This window comes from Nilaparvata lugens, chromosome 3, assembly GCF_014356525.2.
Source record: "Nilaparvata lugens isolate BPH chromosome 3, ASM1435652v1, whole genome shotgun sequence".
Taxonomy (NCBI): domain Eukaryota; kingdom Metazoa; phylum Arthropoda; class Insecta; order Hemiptera; family Delphacidae; genus Nilaparvata; species Nilaparvata lugens.
The window spans coordinates 8434926-8456972 of record NC_052506.1 but is presented as its reverse complement, the minus strand read 5'-3'; the positions used below and the strand labels follow the sequence as shown (position 1 = coordinate 8456972).

At 35.0% G+C, this 22047-nt stretch overlaps 1 protein-coding gene across 3 annotated transcripts in view; it reads left to right on the top strand.

Moving 5' to 3' along the window:
• The first annotated feature begins 460 nt into the window (after nt 1-460).
• LOC111064407 (pleckstrin homology-like domain family B member 1) overlaps nt 461-22047 on the top strand; it is a 226716-nt gene continuing 205129 nt past the window's right edge. The window contains exon 1 of one of the 3 annotated variants that reach the window (XM_039425321.1): nt 461-761. The gene's annotated coding sequence lies outside the window, so the exon portion shown is untranslated. Of the gene's footprint in view, nt 762-2394; nt 2521-22047 lie in introns of those variants that run through there. The other 2 variants (XM_039425320.1, XM_039425322.1) reach the window with 2 other exon arrangements.

Below are 22047 nucleotides of genomic sequence, written 5' to 3'. Positions count from 1 at the left end.
CCGTATTAAATAAATTTTGGCCAAAAATTAAATATTGATGGTTTTGATTGAGTAAGTATAGGCTATAGAAAAGATTCTAGGCTAGTATATAAAGTTGATAGGGTGGTTGTTCGGGGGACACATCCTGTAGTAAATAGATTTTTGGATTTGTTCATTCAAATGCCAATACCTAATCTTGCATTTAATTCAGGATACTATAAAAAAGATGAATGTACATGAAAGAGTCGCCTTTCAATTTTCAAAATAGATTATGGGTACCGATATTGATTGCTGGTGAAAAAAATAGTTGAAAAGTAGAGAACAGTTTTTTTAATAGTTCACAAAGAAGAGAGAACTCAGAGACAGAGAAGCCGGCTGAGTAGTTGACCAAAGTTGTGCGCAAGCGCAATGACTGCCACCTCTTCTGCCTTCTGAATTGTTGTTGTGGTGGAGCAAGCGAAACAGAACAGAAAACTTTAGCTTCTCTCATTCTGTTGCCAGTTGCCAGCCAAAGGCCGACTTTGTGACCCTCCACGCGTTTCGTTTTCGTTCTACTACAGTAGTGTGAACTTCAGTTTGGTGCAAGTTTGAAAACCGACCGTTGAAGCATGTTTGTTTACATTAGTTATTCACATTTATTTCTTACGTATTTACATAAGTGATGTGCTGCGTAAAAGACACCACTGTTTTGGATTCAATTCTACTATTTCCTAAATGTTTTTCGACGTGCTAGCTAGCTTGTTGTAGCTGTTTGGATTTTATAACCTCTACACAATTATAAGGTAAGACTATCGATGTCCTCTTATTTTATTGTAGGAAATACAGTAAGCCAACAGGCCAACGTTGTGTATTTTCTACAACAATGAAACATTATAAATATTTTGATTAAATATTTTTTACCTGTATTGCCATTGCCAACTAAAAACTTAAGTACGTTACGATCTTACGATTCGATGTCTTCGTAAGTTGACTTACCAGTTTTGGTATAATACAGTCGTACAGCTTATCGGGAGAGAATAATATAGAATTTTTGGTATCGATCAGACTTTTTATTTACACACTTTTTCTATGTATTTTAACTTGACATGCAGTCAATTATTAAGTAAATATTAAAAACTTTTACTTACTGACTGGAGTACTTTCAATTGCCTGGCAATCATTTTCAACAGTGTCAAGAAATCATCACCTTTTTATTTACATTTCTGTCTTTTCTTTAGATTGATAATATCTTAATTCTTGTTGTTAATTTCTAAACTACCTATCTAAGCTAGTCTACTAAAGGTACCGTCATAGCTACCTCTAATGGTACCTCTCTGTATTAGAGGTGGCTATGGTACCGTACATAGCTTTTTAATAATTATCTTTAAAGGTGCTAAGCAAAACCTGGAACAGGTACTATAACAGCACCTACTTATACTGGGGTATCATATAAATATCATTTTATGTGTAGCAAGGCAAGAAGTAAGTCAATGTTATTATTATAGTATTGAAGGATGACATCAATGGTTAATCTTGAGTAGGCCTAATTTAAGTTTTCTATCCAGTTCAACTTTTTTCGTTTTTAGTCTTAATAATTCCAAATTTCAATCATTAACGTTGAATTACCGGTTTAATGATTTGTCATTTTTATGGAAACAATTTTTTGAGAAGATTAGTTGTAATTTGTATACCAACTTTTTCAGCTAATCCTTGGAAATCGACAACAATGTTATACATGGTTGATCTCGTTCTGTCCTCCTCTATCGATCTATGTAGGTCTCAATGTTATATTCCGCGGCCCATATACTAAAGTGCCCCCGAGCTATTTATAAACTGTAAGCTTTTAGTTATTAAAAATCTATCTTAAGCTCAATTTAATGTAAAAATCCTTATTAATAATATGATGTCAATGTGCAAGAATTTAATCACCTAAAGCTGCGTACACGTATACGCTCTTCTAACCCGCACCGAGCACGCTCCTCCCTCGTACCGCCCTCGTTCCTCTATCGAATCACAGTCGCGCCGCCCACGCACCCATCATGAACGTTACGGAAGATGTTAGATCTTCTCGCGTTCCCCGGTCGAACCACTGTTGCTCCCCGGTCGATCATCAATCGCTCTGCTGGAGTGACGTTCGGTTGCGGAGCAGAGCGAAAGTCTGTACGCACCTTAATGTTTTCATATTTTGGCTTTGGCAGTTGATTAATCTTGGGCCCGAATAACATTAGGACCGCAGTGAGACATCACACACAAGTGGTAACCTTGTTAACTTATCCGTGTGGACTCCAAACCTCTGCTGTGTCTAGCTCCCTAGTTCAGAAAAGGAAATTCATAATTATGGCTTTTTGTTGGTAGAAGGTCCCCCTAGCCTGAATTTATATAATTTAAGCCGTTACCCGTCAATAGTACTAATGACTGCCTGTACGATAAAACGGGAGTGATGTGCTGCGTAAAAGACACCACTGTTTTGGATTCAATTCTACTATTTCCTAAATGTTTTTCGACGTGCTAGCTAGCTTGTTGTAGCTGTTTGGATTTTATAACCTCTACACAATTTTTAAGGTAAGAATCGATGTCCACATATTTTATTGTAGGAAATTCGCCAACAAGCCAACGTTGTGTATTTTTTACAACAATGAAACATTATAAATATGTTGCTTTGTTGCTTGTTTTAAAGTTTGTACCTGTATTGCCATTGCCAACTAAAAACTAAGTACGTTACGATCTTACGATACGATGTTTTCGTAAGTTGACTTACCAGATTTGGTATAGGCCTAATACAGTCGTACAGCTTTTTTCGGGAGAGAATAATGCAGAATTTTTGGTACCGAACAGACTTTTCATTTACATTTCTGTCTTTTTTTTAGATTGATAATATCTTAATTCTTGTTGTTAATTTCTAAACTACCTATCTAAGCTAGTCTACCTCTGTATTAGAGGTGGCTATGGTACCGTACATAGCTTTTTAATAACTTTAAAGGTGCTAAGCAAAACCTGGAATAGGTACTATAACAGCACCTACTTATACTGTGATATCATAATATAAATATTATTTTATGTGTAGCAAGGCAAGAAGTAAGTCAATGTTCTTATTTTTAGTATTGAAGGATGACATCAATTGTTAATCTTGAATAGGTCGAATTTAAGTTTTCTATCCAGTTTAACTTTTTTAGTTTTTAGTCCTATTAATTCCAAATTTTAATCATTAACGTCTAGTCCTTTAGTCCTATATTAACTCCAAATCATTAACGTTGAATTACCGGTTTAATTTAATGATTTGTCATTTTTATGGAAACAATTTTTTGAGAAGATTAGTTGTAATTTGTGTACGGTAACTTGAGCTATTTATAAACTGTAAGCTTTTTGTTATAAAAAATCTATCTCAAGGGTGATTAATGTAAAAATCCTTATTAATAATATGATGTCAATGTGCAAGAATTTAATCACCTAATGTTTCCATACATTTTAGTTTTGACAGTTAATTATCCTTGGGCCCGAATAACTTTTTAACATCACACACCAGTGGTATCCTTGTTAAGGTCCAAAACCTTTGGTGTGTATAGCTACCTAGTTCAGAAAAGGAAATTCATATATGGATTTTCGTTGGTAGAAGGTTCCCCTAGCCTGAATTTATATAATTTAAGCCGTTACCCGTCAATGGTACTAATGACTGCCTGTACGATAAAACGGGAGTGATATGGCTGAAAAGTTTCTGTGGTATGAACATAATATAATCATATGTACTATGAACATATTATCAAATGTACAATCTTGATGTAACTCCGGTTCGGCACTATAATGGGAGAGGTAAATTTTCAACTATTCAAATAAGGCAAAAAAATTGCCGTCGGCGTGCATTCCGCACCGGTGTTTGCTAATAACTAGTAGTTCTGTGAACAGTAGACCTCACGCAGTATTCTCATCCTAAAGTACCTGATTGGAGCTATAGACCTTATGGAAATACAGCAATAGACTGGCTTCTCCACACATCTGTGTAATCACTTGTCAGCTGATTTTATGATGACTAATTCTATAGTCTGGTTTTTACTCTAATATTGGCGTATGAAGGAGGCTCCTTTTACTTTCCTTGCCCTAATACCATAGGTAAGGAAAGTATTGCTTTCCGAAAAAAATTAAGGTACCCCAGTTTCCAAATTTCTATACGTTTCAAGGTCCCTTGAGTCCAAAAAAGTGGTTTTTGGGTATTGGTCTGTATGTGTGTGTGTGTGTGTGTATGAGTGTATGTGCGTCTGTGTACACGATATCTCGTCTCCCAATCAATGGAATGAATTGAAATTTGGAACTTAAGGTCCTTACACTATAAGTATCCGACCAAACAATTTCGATCAAATGCAATTCAAGATGGCGGCTAAAATGGCGAAAATGTTGTCAAAAACAGGGTTTTTCGTGATTTTCTCGGAAACGGCTCCAACGATTTTGATCAAATTCATAAGCTACCTAAAATAGTCAACGATAAGCTCTATCAACTGCCTCAAGTCCCATATCTGTAAAAATTTCAGGAGCTCCGCCCCATCAATGCAGATAGATTCCCAATTATCAGGCTTCAGATACAATTGAAACAAAAAAATCAAGTGGAGTAGATTGAGCATGAGAATCTCTACAATTAATGCTCAGTAACATTTTCACCTAAAATTGAAAATAAGCTTTAAATTCGAGAAAATGTGATTATTCAATTGCAAATTATTCTATTAAATCATTCACTAAGAAGAGATAGTAGACCTCATGTGTGTCTCCAGCGTTATTGCCCTGTCACCAGCTGGCTCAAATCTTTGAATAGTAGACTTGAGATGCGCGGGAACACTAGCGTCAGGTGATCAATTTTCATAACGGCAAGGAAAGTTGTGTGAGTGCGCCACACCAGATTTTTCCTTTTATATTATCCTTGAAATGCAAAATTTCCAAAAACCTTGTATATATGTCGACGCGCAATTAAAAAAGGAACATAGGCCTACCTGTCAAATTTCATGAAAATCTATTACCGCGTTTCGCCGTAAATGCGCAACATATAGACATTCAAACATTTAAACATTAAGAGAAATGCCAAACCGTCGACTTGAATCTCAGAGCCTGTTCACATGACAGCGATTTACGCTCGGTTGTCGCGCGATCACTAGGTTTTAGTAGTCGCCGGCGAATCGCGGCGGTTGTAATCTCAGACTTAACCGAGGGCAAATCGCTCATGAATCGCTGGCATGTGTACGAGACTGGCAAATCAAGCCGCGCGACAACCGAGCGTAAGTCGCTGTCATGTGAACAAGCTCTTAGACCTCACTTCGCTCGGTCAATAATTTTTCTAATGGTGAATCTTGTGCACAAATCTAGATTTTAGCTAATGGACCATTAGAAATTGGACCTGTAGTCTCTTGGTAGTTATGTAACAAACTTAACATTAATGATTACATTACCTCATAAGATGAGTAAATCTCTTTCCTTGTGAGTAGTGAGTTTATGCCAAGAGAATATCCATGTTTTGCGTGTGAAAATGTGTTTCCATTCATTAATCCACTTTCATTCGAAACTTCCGTGATGGCATATTGCCTAATGAATACCGACATTGTTATTGTTCTTGTAATGCCACATATTATTCATGTTCGTCAGTAGTAATGCGTTTTTTCATTATATTTTCACAGGCTTGTTCAAATTCGTTGAATAATCAGACATTGTTTTTTGTTGTTACATAGGCAATAATTTTGTTTTCCCTGGAATTGTGTACCCTGTTCCCTATCAGTATTGCAATATAAAACTGCGTAATAATCTTTTTGTGTAGTTGAGAAGTTGATATTGTGGTAATTATTCATATTAAATGAAAAAGACTAAGAAATTGTCAAAAAACACAGATTTATTGATACTTAGTTTCTAGTTTTATAAATCTGTGGTTTTTTGACAATTTCTTAGTCTTTTTCATTTAACTGCGCAATAAAATTCGATAGTCCTCAGTATATAAAACTCAAATATAACTTATCCATAAGTTTGATTTGCCATTTAATAAGTTTTGTCATATCCAGAATTTGCTCTGTTCTCTCTGAAATATCAATCAGTAATTTTTTATCTTTATTTTTTATATGGATTTGATTTCTTTTTAGTCTTGGATAATTTTCCAATTCATATCTGAAAAATCGCTTACTTCAAGTTGTAGCTGTATCTGCTCGTCTGATCTTCAACATAAGTTACATAATAAATTATACATTACATTACAGTATAATTTTTTAGTTGAATAAAAACACAATCATATGTTGTCAAATTCTACACAGTTAACTATGAAGAATTATGGAACGGTTCTACAATATTGACAATGACTCAGTCGAATTTTATAATTTTTTAGTATATTTGAATCTTACCTACTAGAAATTGTAGGCTATAATTAAATCCATTCTTGATTTTTCAAAAATATTGTATCACCCTTTCTTTGGAGTATTTTTCTCCTAGTAGGCTACTAGAGTAAATTTTACTATAAAACAATAGGTATTTGTAGAAGAAGTGTCTGGGACTAATTTTGCAAATAATCTGTGAGAGAATTGGGAGAGGTCGGTTGCATCAAATTCCACGTACAGTGTTCAGTACACATTTAGGATAGACATTTATTATGGCTTTAGAATTATTTGTGTTGAGAAATTCGGCATTGATTTTATACACTTTTGAAATCAATAATTGACAATGCAGTATTACTCCGATATAACCCAAGCTGTACAGTAGTGCCATAGAAGAATAGAAACCAACTTTAGAATATCAAATTTTAGAGTATCATAAGATGGAAACTAAGTGCCGGTTGAATTTAAATCGTGATTAATTCTACGACAACCAATCAGAGGAGCCTTCTTCACGAAAAAGCCTTCTCTGATTGGTGAAACTAATCTCGATTAAAATTTAACCGGCTGCTGTGCAAACGGACCTAGGAGTAAACATCAGGATATCTATCTAAGGCTAAACTAGACTAAGGCTATCATATCCTCTTTGGTAGTACATATGACCAAAATACAACTCAAGTGGCGAACCTATACAGGCATCGACTAAATAGACAAATTTTGAATAAGTCTTGAATGAAAACCGTATGAACTAGTGTAATGCTTGTTCAATTAGTGTCCAGTGAAAGAGGAGAGCAGTGATTGATTGGATCCAGCTTCTATAGTACTGTCAAAAATTGTACATATTAATTAAATAAACAATATCAGTATGAATTTCTACTGAGATATTTGCTGTTAAAATGTTCAAATCATGTTATATTAAGTGAGCAATTTCTGTGTATTTATATCTGGTTATTTATGTTCAACGGATCACCAAAACGGCTCTAACGATTTTCACGAAATTTGGAACATAGTAGGATTATGATATGAAAATTCGATTGCACTAGGTCTCATCCTTGAGAAAACTCGCTGAACGTCATTAAAAGGTTAGTTCATCCTTGGCTGAAACAGCTGAGACTTTCGTCGTCTGTGGATAGTAAAAAGTGAGCGATTGATTCTGTGGAAAATCAAAATATCTCATCCCCGAAATTCATAAGCTGACGTATAGCCAGCTATAAAATATAAACACGATCATTTTAGAGAATTGTGTTCTGCTCATCAATAAATAAAAATAACGAGCGAAGCTCGGTGCCACGATATTAGTATGTTAAGGTAGAAAAAATTAGCTATTAGTCTCCAGACTAGATAGCTATAGTATTGACAATAAAAAAAGTATTGAATCTGTGCTGAAGGTCATTCCATAGTAGTCACATACACTATAGTGAGGTCCAAGTTCTAATGGCAGTGGAGAAAGATAGGAGGACAACGTTGCCGATCCTGTGTCTTGACAATGCCTTCTAAAGACGGTAGCTGATACAGGTTTATTGATGTAATATCAACTGTTCATTCTCGTTTAAAACAATCAATTCTAATTGACCGAGCGAAGTGAGGTCTAAGATTCAAGTCGACGGTTTGGCATTTCTCTTAATGTTTAAATGTTTAAATGTTTATGTTGCGCATTTACAGCGAAACGCTGTAATAGATTTTCATGAAAATTGACAGGTATGTTCCTTTTTTAATTGCGCGTCGACGTATATACAAGGTTTTTGGAAATTTTGCATTTCAAGGATATTATAAAAGGAAAAAGGAGCCTCCTTCATACGCCAATATTAGAGTAAAAATCAGACTATAGAATTATTCATCATAAATCAGCTGACAAGTGATTACACAGACGTGTGGAGGAGCCAGTTTATTGCTGTATTTCCATAAGGTCTATAGTTTCAATCAGGTACTTGTGGATGAGAATACTGCGTGGGGTCTACTGTTCACTGAACTACTAATTTGTTAAGCAAGAAATTATATTTTTCAATAAATTAATAATGAATTTTCATAATTAAGATTAAATATTTTGTTGATCAATTTTCAATATCTACTTTGTTGAAAGACGATCTGGCAACAGAGCAAAGGGAGAAATAGATAGCGCTATCCGCTTTGTTGAATGATAGACAAGGATAGCAATACCATTGTTAAATCAAACACTGCCATTATAACGTGGACCTCACTATATTATAGTGAAGTTATAATGGCAGTGGATAAAGATAGGAGAACAGTGTTGCCGATTCTCTACCTTAATTAATTATTTTTCTACATTGTCAAAAACAGATATGGTATCGTTGCGGAGCTAGAAAAGGATAGTGCTACCTGCTTTGTCGAATGATAGACAAAGATAACAACACCAATGTCAATCAAATATTGTTATTATAACGTAGACCCCACTATCCTATTATATTAAGCGAACAATCTCTGTATATCTGTTTATATTTTCCTATTTTTATATATGGCTATCTGGTTATTTATGTTCAACGGATCTCGAAAACTGCTCCAACGATTTTCACGAAATTTGTAATATAGTAGGTTTATGATATCAAAATTCGATTGCACTAGGTCTCATCCCTGGGAAAACTCGCTGAAGGACATGAAAAGGATAATTCATCCTTGGAAAAACAGAAGATGCGTGTGCCTGTGTGGGAGATCAGCTGTGTAATCAATTAGCTTAACGTATTTCGCGAGAAATCTAGAAATTTTAATTGACTCGATCAAAATACAGTAATCTCATTTATTGACATGAGATGGTATATATCATAATATCCAAAGTTAATCATTATTTTACAGTTCTAAGTGATTAGTGAGTGTTATTTTGTTATTCAATTTGGTATCTAAACAATCTAAATTAGAACTTTTATGTTTTCAAATATTTGGACTGAAAATTTCACCTGAATTCAAGTGTATGGAACATAACCTACTTTTTGGAATATTTATAGTGTATAAATCAAAATTCGGGGAAGAAACAGTTTTGGGTTGTGCCTGTTAGTCCTTCCCCAATCATTTTGAAGAATTGATTTCTGTTTATTAATAAATAAATAACGAGCAAAGCTCGGTGCCCCGATATTAGTAATTTATAACATGCTTTAGGAGTTAGTAATAAAATAAAGCTGCGTTCACACCAAAGTTATTAACAAAATGTTAATAACTTAATCCTTATAGATTCTATTAGATTGAATATAACTTATCATACACATGATGAACATATGTGTTTGTCAAGTTCCGTTCAATCTAATAGAATCTATAAGGATTAAGTTATTAACATTCTGTTAATAACTTTGGTGTAAACCCAGCTTAACTCTACTAATACGGGACTAGACGTGAAATATTAAGTGAGATAGAATTCAGGAGGTGGATGGCTAGTGTTCTGATGATATAAGTACAAGAATATCGAATGACCATCGAGGTGGTCACTCACCTTTCTCTTTCTCTCTCTTTCTGTTGCCTCTTGTCGCCGTCGGAAACGAATTTCCCTGCCAGGTGAGACTGAGTTGGTGCGACGCATAGAATAATAAATATATTTGTAGGGTGAGGCTAGCACTATTACCTTCCTCCTAGACCTAACACAATGACGACTAATAGTGGTGTAGTTTACCGGAAGGAGTGGGGAGGGGTGTCCACGTGGAATACGGCAATTTAATGAGATTCATAAGTTGACTGGGCTGGTAACCTGGCATTTTCGAGGAATTCTTGTTAAGTTGTTTAAAAATGTTTCAAAGAATAGTTGACATATTTTTTTAGTGTTCTTGGTAACATTTTTTACTTTCCTTGCCCTATTACCATAGGTATAGCAATACTTTCCTTACCTAAGGTAATAGGGCAAGGAAAGTATTGCTTTCCGAAAAAAAATAATGTACCCCAATTTCCAAATTTCTATACGTTTCAAGGTCCCCTGAGTCCAAAAAAGTGGTTTTGGGTATTGGTCTGTATGTGTGTGTGTGTGTGTACACGATATCTCATCTCCCAATTAACGGAATGACTTGAAATTTGGAACTTAAGGTCCTTACACTATAAGGATCCGACACGAATAATTTCAATCAAATGCAATCCAAGATGGCGGCTAAAATAGCGAAAACAAGGTTTTTAGCGATTTTCTCGAAAACGGCTCCAACGATTTTTATCAAATTCATACCTAGAAAAGTCATTGATAAGCTCTATCAACTGCCACTAGTCCCATATCTGTGAAAATTTCAGGAGCTCCGCCCCATCTATGCAAAGTTTGATTTTAGATTCCCAATTATCAGGCTTCAGATATAATTTAAACAAAAAAAAATCAAGTGGAAAAGATTGAGCATGAAAATCTCAATTAATGTTCAGTAATTTTTCCACCTAAAATTGAAAATAAGCTCGAAATTCGAGAAAATGTAATTATTCAATTGCAAACTGTTGGCAACTTTTGTTTCTATTAAAACATTCACTATGAAGAGATAGCAGACCTCGTGTGTTTCCAGCGTTATTGTCCTGTCACCAGCTGGCTTAGATCTTTGAATAGTAAACTTGAGATGCGCGTGAACATTAGCGTCAGGTGATCGATTTTCATAACAGCAAGGAAAGTTGTGTGAGTGCGCCACACCAGATTTTTGGATTTGTGAAATGAGTTGTATGCTGGAAAAGATCTGGCTGGAGAAGACACAACCCTATGCAATGATCACAAATCATTAAAATGATTTTAAGGAAGGACCAACAGGCACACCCCAAAACTGTTCCTTCCCCGAATTTTGATTCAAAAAGTAGGTTATGTTTCATTCACTTTTAAGTACCAGATTTCAAAGTTATCCTGCCATTGATATGCGAATTGCTCCTCTATGCACACACTTTATTGAGCTACTAAAGCCATGTCGTTTCAGAGTATAATATTAACTTAACTTTAAGTTAGTATACTGTCACTACTATTAATTTATTTTAGTCCTAAAGTAGATTTCTTCTCTCTTCTTCTTTCTTCTTCTTCTTCTTCTTCTTCTTCTTCTTCTTCTTTCTTCTCTTTTCTTCTTCTCTTCTTTTCTTCTTCTTCTTCTTCTTCTTCTTCTTCTTCTTTTTTCTCTTCCTTTCTTCTTCTTCTTCTTCTTCTTCTTCTCTCTTCTTCTTCTTCTTCTTCTTCTTCTCTTCTTCTCTTCTTCTCTTCGTCTTTTCTTCTTCTTCTTCTTCTTCTTTCTTCTTCTTTCTTCTTCTTCTTCTTCTTCTTCTTCTTCTTCTTCTTCTTTCTTCTGTTTCTTCTCTTCTTCTTCTTCTTCGTCTTCTTCTTCTTCTTCTTCTCTCTTCTTCTTCTTCGTCTTCTTCTTCTTCTTCTCTTCTTCTTCTTCTTCTTCTTCTTGCCTTCTTCTTCTTCTTTCTTCTTCTCTCTTTTCTTCTTCTTCTTCCTTCTTCGTCTTCTTCTTCTTCTCCTTCTTCTTTTCTTGCTTCTTCTTCTTCTTCTTCTTCTTCTTCTTATTCTTCTTCTTCTTCTTCTTCTTCTTCTTCTTTCTTCTTTTGCCTTTAATCTAGTCTACTACTGAGGAAGTAATATTGCTTCCCGTCACAGCAATGATGTACGAAAACTGCTATCAACCAATGAATCGTCTTACAACCATCTAGCTAAGAATTTTGGGAATACTTATTAATGTTTTACTGTTATAATTTTTCCGGAAACGCCAATAAGTACTGGTATTTCTAAAAAAAAAATCATTTTTATTTTTTATGTTTATTAGTTTCTGGTGAATCACATCTTCTAATGTTGATAATTTTCTAGTTTTAATCCCATGTTACGTTCCTTGCCCTATTACCATAGGTAAGGAAAGTATTGCTTTCCAAAAAAAATTAAGGTACCCTAATTTCAAGTTTTCTATACGTTTCAAGGTCCCCTGAGTCCATGTTTTTCACGGTTTTTTCGAAAACGGCTCTGACGATTTTCTTCAAATTCATACAATGGATAGCTATTTATGAGCCCTATCAACTGACATGAGTCTCATTCCTGAGAAAATTACAGGAGTTCCGTAATATTCTTGAGAAAAATGGCGGATAATTACTAAAAAACCATGTTTTTCACGGTTTTCTCGAAAACGGCTCTGACAATTTTTTTCAAATTCATACCCTGTATAGTTATTTATCAGTTCTATCAACTGGCATAAGTCTCCTTCCTGAGAAACTAATGGGGGGTCCACCCCATCTTTGAGAAATGGACTTTGTAACCTCCCTCTTGTGCTTGAGGTAGGTAGAGCAGTTTATAAACTGCTCATATAGGTAGAGCAGTTTATAAAAAGAACACATAGTCGAGATATTTCATCTGTAGAACAGCTTTTTTGACGACTTTTAAAAAAATCGTCGAATTTCACAACATTTACACAAGGAAAAAGTACTCTGAAAACAATTATATACACACATATACAGTAGTCTGATCGTAGTTTCAAATATGTTGCCGCCAATCGTCATTATGTTATCCCCTAAATTATTATTCTCGTTTAAGAATGAGGCTTACAGTTCAATGAGCAAGGAAAGTTGTGTGAGTGTACCACACCAGATTTTTTTAATCTCTTGTTGATAGTTTTCTAGATTTTAATCCCGTCATCGTTAATTTATACCATAGAGAAACAATAGCATAAGTAAACATAGCATACGTATTGTTTCTACTTGTTTATACTTCGTTTACAATTCTTGGACATTTTGTGTAGGCTACTCTATGCTTTTTTAATAACACTACTCGTGACTAGGTCATTAGCTGTCTGCTCTCTAGCTTTTTGTCGTCATTGAGTTTGTTCATGGACGGACAAGCAGGAAACCCAATCACCGTCGAGTTAGTAGGTAATTGAATTAGTGCTCTGAGAGCGAAAATAGGAGACCCAACCCCGTAAAATCTACCAGAATAGATTCTGAAAGGGAAGAAAGCGAGGGTGCTTCATGCTGCCCCTTGACTGGAAGAAAATCACCAGAAATGAAATGTGTAGCTTGGAATTATTCCAGGAAAAGTTAACGATCTATGGACATGCTTTGTTCGGTATAGCGATTGTAGCAAGCTCTACCTCAGCTCTCGGAAAGTTTATAATTGCGTTTTGGAAAGAAAGAGCGGCGCCATCATTGATAAATTTCAGAAATATATCTCATTATTCTTCATATTATTTCTTCCATCTTCCCTAATGATAGAAAATCGCAAATTAACATCTCTAGTTTCTTCTATTATCAGTCAAGTCAACTCACACCTTCGATGCATCTTTCAAGGCCAAAGCTCTTTTACGATTTTCACGAAATTTGGAACATAGTAGGTTTATGATATAAAAATTCCATTGCACTAGGTTCCTTGGGAAAATTCGCTGAACGACATGAAAAGGATAATTCATCCATGGCTGGAATAGCTGAGACTTTCGTCGTCTGTGAATAGTAAGTAAAAAATGAGCGAGTAATTCTGTGGAAAATCAAAATATCGCATCCCTGAAATTCATAAGATGACATATAGCCAGCTGTGAATAATATAAACACGATCATTTTAGAGAATTATTGTGTTGTATCACAGCCTACTATAGATAGATATATTATAGTAGTATGAAAAGGTAGGTTGATTGACATCAACTCAGTTGATCCATCAACTCAGGAGTACTTTCAACTGAGTTGATGGATCTATCATTCCACCAGTACTTCAAGGTAGGTTCTAGGACATCAAGTGAAGGTAGGTTCTAGGACATCAAGTGAAGGTAGGTTCTAGGACATCAAGTGAATTGAACTCACTTGTGCCAGTACTTCAAGGTAGGTTCTAGGACATCAAGTGAATTGATAGTTCACTTCACTTGTGTAGTGAGTTCACAAGTGAGTTCAATTCACTTGATGTCCTAGAACCTACCTTGAAGTACTGGTGGAATGATAGATCCATCAACTCAGTTGAAAGTACTCCTGAGTTGATGGATCAACTGAGTTGATGTCAATCAACCTACCTTTTCATACTACTTATTATCTACTACGTTAGATATATCTAAAGTAAGCCATGGTTCTGTTTATCAATAAATAAAAATAACAAGCGAAGCTCGATGCCCCATATATTACTATTTGATGTTATCAATCAACACTTCAACTCTAAGTGCCGGTTGCACAAAAGCCGGTTTAATTTTAACCGTGATTAATTCCAGGAGAACCAATCAGAGAAGGGTTTTTTGAAATGACGGCTTCTCTGATTTGTTCTGGAATTAATCACGGTTAAAATTTAACCGGCTTCTGTGCAACCGGCACTTAGAGTTGAAGTGTTGATTGATAACATCAAATAGTAATATTGGGGCACCGAGTTTCGCTCGTTATTTTTATTTATTGATAAACAGAACACAATTCTCTAAAACGATCGTGCTTATATTTTTACAGCTGGTTATACGTCAGCTTATGAATTTCGGGGATACGATATTTTGATTTTCCACAAATCACTCGCTCACTTTTTACTATTCACAGACGACGAAAGTCTCAGCTGTTTCAGCCATGGATGAATTTATCCTTTTAATGTCGTTATTATGATATACCATCTCATGTCAACAAACCAGATTATTTTGAACTAGTCAATTAAAATTTATAGATTTCTCGCGAGATACGGTAAGCTAATCATTACACAGCTGATCACCCACATAGGCACACGCATCTTCTGTTATCGACAGACGACGACGAAATTATATGTTTTCCAAGGATGAATTATCCTTTTCATGTCCTTCAGCGAGTTTTCCCAGGGATGAGACCTAGTGCAATCGATTTTTTTTATCATAAACCTACTATGTTCCAAATTTCGTGAAAATCGTTAGGGCCGTTTACGAGATCCGTTGAACATAAATAACAAGATATAAAAATATAAACAGACATACAGAAATTGCTCACTTAATATAATAGGATTAGTGATGATAATAATAATAATATAATAGGATATAGTGATAACTTATTTCTACTTTCTTAAATGAGAAAATTATTGTTATCTCCATTCCATACTGTATAAACATAACATTTTTTTGTTCACAATTAACGAGTTTGGATGATTACACTTCTTTTGCGACTTTCATATCATTCTTCTTTCTTATCATTGGCATAATCTTACATTAATTTGTATTCGATATAATTCAAAATTCTATTTCACTTTTCCACCGGATGAAACTCATAGAAAAATTGAGAAGCCAATAAACTTCTATCTTGAAAGAAAAAGACGTTGTTGTTGTCACTATATTTGTTCAAAATTAATTTTTCTTTCAATTATGGAGAAATATGTATATTTTTTCTAAAAAAGGCCTCCAAATACCACAACATCTCTTACCATAATATAATCAAATTATTAAACTTCTATGTTCTATCTCTATCTTGCTGGGGAATATGGGTGTGTCTATTGACTTCCCTCTCAAAATTTTTATCTCACATTTATTTTTATATCGAATCACTGATGACGATTTCCCATCAGGAAAGAGTTCTCACGCCAAAATCAGACTCTCATGTTCAAGCTGAAGCGTTAATTTCAACTACAGGAAGTATTCCCATGCCGATTTTTGTCCCATGTTTATGTTTTTGCTAAATCCTCTAACATCAATGTTCTCAATAAAATACCGTTGTTGGATCCTGGATGATCTCAACTTGTTAATTGTTAATTCCTATCGTATCTCTTAACTGCCGTTAACTCTCTCACAACTCTGAACATCAAGTAGGATCAGTCTGTGTGTTTTGGACGATGTGCTCGAAAATACTTATAGGCCTCCAACATACTCGAGTCCTATGCGAAGAGTACCATTTTATTTTTAACCTTGGCACCAATCGCATGTTCTCAGCGAGCTTCGCTGGAGTTGGTTCTCAAATCAAATGTTGTTTATGGCTTTTCCACTCAAGCCTTATGTGCTCAAGAACTATCGTAAACGTCTTTGAAGTACCCCATTATTTTCTAGGTCTACATTTTGCCATATGCTACATCGGCAGTAGGCCTATCTCATGGGATGCAGCGGTGCAATGGATATAGGATACTACTTAATGTGTAGTTCGATGTGTTGAGTTTGTTCAGCATAGACATTTTAGAATTGTTGATTTATGTCTATGCAAAAAGCTTATTCAGCACATGTGCGGAATAATGTTTCAATAATAATTATAACACCGTAAATATATATTCATTTTTCAAGTCAAAAACCTTACAATATTGGAAAGAAAAAACACGCACCAGTTCAAAACTCCTTCTCCTCCCAAATTTAGTTCATCTAAATCTATATTATTTTTTAAGCAGTGTTGGAGATTTAACTTTTTGTGTAGTTGAGAAGTTGATATTGTGGTAATTATCCATATTGAATGAAAAAGACTAAGAAATTGTCAAAAAACCACTGATTTATTGATAATTAGAAAGACCGGTTTCGGTTATTACACCATTGTCAATCTCTGATAAACAATGACAATGATTGTCAATGGTGTAATAACCGAAACCGGTCTTTCTAATTATCAATAAATCAGTGGTTTTTTGACAATTTCTTAGTCTTTTTCATTCAATTGGAGATTTAAAGTTATTGATGATGGTCTATTCGGCTTATGCCCAGTCCATATTTCAGTATGGTATAAGGGTTTGGGGGGTGCCTTAGACACGCATTTCAATAAAATAGGTGAGATTCAGAGGACATACTAAAAGCTGCTCTCCAAAGGCCGAGACGATATCCCAGTCACTTACTTTATGAAGAATTTCCGGTTCTGACAGTGAGACAACTCTATATAAAAAATTTAATACTTTATATCAATAGATCCAAAAATACTTTCACTCCATACATTCCAGCTTACAATTTCAGATCGCCATCAGATTACCGTGTTTCCAGGACAGACCTAATAGTATGCCGTAGACAGTTCCCCTATGTAGTAAATAAATTGATTAACCTGTTACTCGAAAATTTAATTTTAGATATATATATATAGCGAGTTTTTGCAACTTCAGTTGTGTCGCTTCTCGCACCCCAATCGCCATCTTTCCTTATCTATCCAGTCTCCTTCAAAGAGACCTCTACTCTCCATTTCAATGTGGACATTGGATACCCATTTCTTTCGCGGTCTTCCACGCCTATTTCTGTTCGCTGGTACCCAATTCCATACTTGCAAAGGAAGTCTTCCTTCATTCATTCTGCGCAGGTGTCCATACCATTTCAATTGTTTCTCTCCAATGACATCCATTATTGTGTTTTTTGCGCTCATTCTCTCTCTTATTATATCATTCCTGATTCGCTCCAGCAACGTCAATCCTAAACTCCTCCTCCAGTACATCATTTCCGCTGAAAGAAGTTTTTGAGTAGTTAATTTGTCCACACACCACACTTCTGACCCATACGTCATGACTGGCTCAATCATTGCCTGGTAATATTTTTTTTGTATTTTTGGTTATGTTTTTATTCCATAGGATTGGATGTAGTGCTCTTATCATATTTTTTCCCTTCCTTATCTTCCCCATGATATCCACTCTATCCCTTCCATCATCACTAATAACAACGCCGAGGTACTTGTACTCCTTAACATTTCTAATCAATCCATTTTCAGTTTCAATATCCTGTCCTGTGCCTCCGAACTGCATATATTGTGTCTTTTCTGTGTTAACCTCCAAGCCCCATTTTTTGTATTTTAGATAGCATCACTAAATCAAGTACTAAAAAAATAATTGATGGGATTAAATCAACAAATGTTTTTCACCTATTTCACAACACAATTTGATTTTTTTTCTCTAGTATTGCCATTAAACTTACATACAGTATAAATATGTGTTTCCCTACTTTCACCTTGATTGAATTGTATAGTTTAGCGTACCTTGTGGAATCAAAGTTTTTCTATTGGAAGTAATAGTATCGTTTCCTGTTTTTCTGTCACTGGCACTCAAACTGTGGTTTTGCTGGTTTCGCCGAATTAGTATATTATTAAAAATTACACTTCTTATTCTAAAATATTACATTTTATAATATGTATTTATTTGTGAACATTTTTTTAATGCAATAAAAATTTGATTTGATTTCATTTGACCTCATAACCGTGTGTATTTTTGTGTGTTCCCGTGTTTCGGATGGACACGTTAAGCGTCGGTCCCGGCTGCCTAACAAGCAGTCGTTAGGTCATGTCAGAGGCCCTGAAATTGATCAGTTGCGACCTGAAAACTCTGACACCAGACCTGAGCCAGCCAGGTCACACGATATTATTATTATTATTATTATTATTATTATAACCGTGTGGACTACAAAGCCGAGACCATACCTAATATTTTTTCTATTATACGATTTTTCCACTTAAGCTTTGTTGATTAGATTGAGGGTGATACAATGAAGGTTAGGTGGAATCCAACCCATGAACGGAGCTGCAGTGACATAGCCAGAGGGGTGATGGGATAAAACCATGGAGTAAAAATACTGTTTAATTATCAGATAATATAATTAATATATACCTATTTATTTGTCTCTGATAAAACTGATCTACCCACTTTATTTGAAAAATGCGGTAAAAGATCTCTCGTATAAGAGTGTGTATCAGTTTCATTAATGCATTTTTTATCACTTGTAGGGCCGTTTGCACAGTCAAAGCTTAAACTGAATTTAATCAGCTGGTGGCTTAAACTCAAAATGTAAAACATCATAACAAACGAGACTTGATACGGATTTAATCCAGTTTAAAATGAAATTTGGGTTTAAACTGTCACTGTGCAAACGGCCCTTAATGATAAAAATAATTTACCAACTTTGGAGTGATCCGTCACATAGTGGATATAGTGCTTGCTTGCTTAGCAGCTTAGAGGTCCCAGGTTCAAACCCGGATATGAACAAAACATTTTAGCCAGGATACTCACATGTTATCGGATGGGTACGTTAAGCTGTCGGTCCCGGTTGATATAAAACAGTCGTGAGCCCATTGACGGCATAAATTATATGCTCAGGTGAGCTGGAACTTTCGTCATTAATGAAAGCCATACAAATGTTTTTTTATTGATCAACTATTATTATATTTGAAAACCTAGGCCCCCCTCATCACATACATACAGTATAGTTTTGTAGGGGATATTCCTTGTATCTTCTAAAACTATTTCAGTTTTTGATATATTTATGGCTGAACCTATAATTGACCGAGCGAAGTGAGGTCTAAGATTCAAGTCGACGGTTTGGCATTTCTCTTAATGTTGAAATGTTTATATTATGTTGCACATTTACGGCGAAACGCGGAATAGATTTTCATGAAATTTGACAGGTATGTTCCTTTTCAAATTGCGCGTCGACGTATATACAAGGTTCTTGGAAATTTTACATTTCAAGGATAATATAAAAGGAAAAAGGAGCCTCCTTCATACGCCAATATCAGAGTAAAAATCAGACTATAGAATTATTCATCATAAATCAGCTGTCGAGTTGATTATAAAAAGCATGCCATGACGCATGCAATTCAATATCTCAATGTAACTTGGTAAGAAATCAGCAGCTGTGTAGACTATTAATTGCATGCCTCATTGAATGCAATTTTTATGCACTATTGAATGCGTGCAATAACGCATGCAATTAATAACTAAAATAACATAGTATTGCTTCTGGAACTTTCTCTGCTTTGAACTCGGGCTGTCCTGTTGCCAGTATGTCTTGAAGGAGATTAGCTTCTGATGTTAGCATTTTTATACACGAACCCCAACAGCCATTAGCCGTTTTCACACTGATATCTCGCCGACACGACATACAGACAGAATTTTCTCTGATGGACAGTATAAGAGGAGGCTGCGGTTTATAACTGCGCGAGGTCTACTGTTCACAGAACTACTATTATGGCTTTAATAAGGCTAAACCTATTTGTTGACATACTGTTGATATTTGTTGACATACAGTTGATATTTCTTGACATACTGCTGATATTTGTTGACATACATTTGTTGGTATTTGTAGACATACAGTATAGTCTTGTAGGGACGTTCCTTGTATCTTCTAACCTATTCCAGTTGTAGATATTTGGGGAATAAATTGGCTGATTTGATTAACATTCAAGTATTCTCGTATCCAATATTGTTCTCCAACAAGAAAGAGAATGAATGAACACGTTTTTGCAATCTTCTGATGCATTTCCTTCGCCGTCCACTCTATCCCTACTCTGGGGAAACTTATTTTTAGCGAGTTTGATGTGAACTGAACAGAGAAAGTATGAATATATTTTACAGCTGAGATTGTGTAGTAGTGGCACACTGAGTGCACGATTCTGTGGCGCCTCACTCCTTCTTTGGCATTTGGCGACCACTTTCTGAGCGACCCATATCTTGTACATACGCTTTTATGGATTGTTTAATCTCATATAAGGACTCTTGAAATGTTTGCCTACTAAAGTGGTCCGAGCTGGTGGAATACTTTGATTATTTCTGCAATACTCTGCTGCTATCTGCAACAGGAGATAGAATTTTAAAGAAATTGACAGCTTGTCAACCTAAAGTTATCAGTTATAATAAAAATAACAAAATGACAGTGAAAATTTTGTGAATTGAAGAACTACATGACTCAACCTAATCCGGACTATATGTTATCTAAATTTGGGAGAGGAATAACACAAGCTTACCTTATTTTTCCTCTCCCTATCATTTTTATAATGTAATTATTGTATAAATGAATAATCCGATCACAATCACAAACTTTATTCTACATTTTTTATTCATTTATACAATAAGTACATTATTGAAATGTTAGCGAGAGGAAAAATAAGGCAACCTTGTGCTATTCCTCTCCCAAATTTTCCTAATGAATATTTATTAATATTAAAATAATCTTATCACATCAATTCATTGTGATTGTTGATTCATTATATAAATAATGAGATTAATCAATAGGCTATTTAATTATTAGTAGTTCTGTGAACAGTAGACCTCACGCAGTATTCTCATCCACAAGTACCTGATTGAAACTATAGACCTTATGGAAATACAGCAATAGACTGGCTTCTCCACACATCATCTTTGTAATCACTTGTCAGCTGATTTATGATGGATAATTCTATAGTCTGATTTTTACTCCAATATTATTGGCGTATGAAGGAGGCTCCTTTTTCCTTTTATATTATCCTTGAAATGCAAAATTTCCAAAACCTTGTATATACGTCGACTCGCAATTAAAAAAGGAACATAACTGTCAAATTTCATGAAAATCTATTACCGCGTTTCGCCATGTGTGTGTGTGTGTGTGTGTGTGTGTGTGTGTGTGTGGTGTGTGTGTGTGTGTATGAGTGTATGTGCGTCTGTGTACACAATATCTCATCTCCCAATTAACGGGATAACTTGAAATTGGAACTTAAGGTACTTACACTATAAGGATCCGACACGAACAATTTCGATCAAATGCAATTCAGATGGCTCCTAAAATGGCGAAAATGTTGTCAAAAACTGGGATTTTCGCGATTTTCTCAAAAACGGCTCCAACGATTTTGATCAAATTCATACCTAAAATAGTCATTGATAAGCTCTATCAACTATCACAAGTAACATATCGGTAAAAATTTCAGGAGCTGCGCCCCATCTATGCAAAGTTTGATTTTCGATTACCAATTTATTATCAGGCTTCAGATACAATTTAAACAAAAAAATTCAAGTGGAAAAGATTGATCATGAAAATCTCTACAATTAATGTTTTGTAACATTTTCACCTAAATTTGAAAATAAGCTCGATGTTCGAGAAAATAAGATTATTAATTTGCAAACTGTTGATTTTATTAAATCATTCACTATGAAGAGATAACAGGCTTCGTGTGTCTGCAGCGTTGTTTCCCTGTCACCAGCTGGCTTAGATCTTTAAATAGTAGTCTTGAGTTGCGCAGGAACATTAGC